Below are 1,547 nucleotides of genomic sequence, written 5' to 3'. Positions count from 1 at the left end.
GTCACAGTCTACGGATTGGCGGGTGAGTTGGCACGACGTTTCCGACGGCAATTACATTGTGTATCTACATAGTCTTCATCCCAATGATTCCATTTCTAGAGATCTGCTCTACAGAAATACCTACCCATGTACACGAAGATGCAGGTATGAGGTGGTCCATGCAGCAATGCATGTGACAAGAAAATTAGACACAGTTTAACGATCCATCAAGATGGGAATTACTAAACTGTAATAGACTCACACTAAGGAATATTATGCAGCAGCTTGCATGAAAGGGGCAACCCTCTATATACTGGAAGAAAACAAATCTAAGACATTCCATGAAGCAAAGGAATCGAGTTGTAGGATGTTACCATATGTGAAAAAAAAAAAAGATAAGAAAATCACACAACACACCTATTTAGCTGTAAATCTGTATACACACAAATGCACGGGAAAAGGCCTGGAAGGATATGATCTAAATCCAGAGTAGTGGCCACCTCAGCACTGGGGGGTTAGAACACGAGGTAGGGGTTCACTATACCAGATATTTCATTAAAATTGTTTAATATTTATTTACTTGAGAGAGAGAGAGAGAAAATTAGCAGGGGAGGGGCAGAGGGAGAGGGAGAGAGAATCCCCAACAGGCTCCAGGCTCCAAGCTGTCAACACAGAGCCTGACGCTGGGCTTGAAGCCATGAACTGTGAGATCATAACCTGAGCCAAAGTTGGACACTTAACCAACTGAGTCACCCAGGTCCCCCTCTTATTTCATTTTCATATATTGAGACTATAATCATGTATTCCTTGTATAACAGAAAATAAGCTTACATGACTCTAATTTTAAAGAGTGCCTGCCAAATTTAAGTTTTAAAGTCAACATAGAATTGCAATCAGTAGAGGGCTGATTTGGGATATGGAAGGGGAAACACCTTTCCTCAGACCTACTGCCTTCAGAGTTCTGGACCAGGAAGTGCTGGGAGCCATTTCTGAAGTAAGGCGGGTTTGCAAGGCCTGCCACCATCAGATGGCGACCCGCTCTGACGACTGGCGTCTACACCCGCTCAACTCCCACTCAATTTCTGCTTGAGCACAGACCCCCAAGACGCCTGACTTGCTGATGTCCACAGTGACGTGCCTTCTTATGCTAAAAAGATATGTGAATTGTACCTTGTGAAAAAACTTGTTATAGGAGTTTCTTCTTTTATGATTATAGGAGCAAATGTTAAATTTCCTGAGAAAACCTGTTTTCCTTCCCCTTGGAAAACAAACTATTGACTCCTGCTCACAAAGACCCACTTCTTGACTGTGCAATGCTAAAAACTTTGCCTTGGATTTGAATGCTAAAGATCCCTTCCTTTCCCATATGGTAAATGTCTATTCACCTACTTCAATCTCTATTGGTAAAGCTTATGCAGGAGTCTTCCACCAATCTATGTTCTGGAAAATTTTTCCATACCAAAGAATTTGTTATCAGAAATTATTGTCTAAGGCAACTGCCACCTCTGGTTTGTAACCCTTACATTTTTTCAATAAATAAAGCTGACTCTCGGTTCAGGGGAGAGATG

General features: G+C 41.9%; 1 protein-coding gene across 1 annotated transcript in view; it reads right to left on the bottom strand.

Annotated features, from left to right (window-relative positions):
* The window catches only part of LOC115281649 (leucine-rich repeat-containing protein 37A2-like), a 38,973-nt gene that overhangs the window by 33,838 nt on the left and 3,588 nt on the right, over positions 1 to 1,547 (bottom strand). The gene's annotated exons all lie outside the window — the stretch shown is intronic.

This window comes from Suricata suricatta, chromosome 17 (assembly GCF_006229205.1).
Source record: "Suricata suricatta isolate VVHF042 chromosome 17, meerkat_22Aug2017_6uvM2_HiC, whole genome shotgun sequence".
NCBI classification, from domain to species: Eukaryota; Metazoa; Chordata; class Mammalia; order Carnivora; family Herpestidae; genus Suricata; species Suricata suricatta.
The sequence above is the reverse complement of the archived record's forward strand: the minus strand, read 5'-3'. Positions and strand labels throughout refer to the sequence as shown.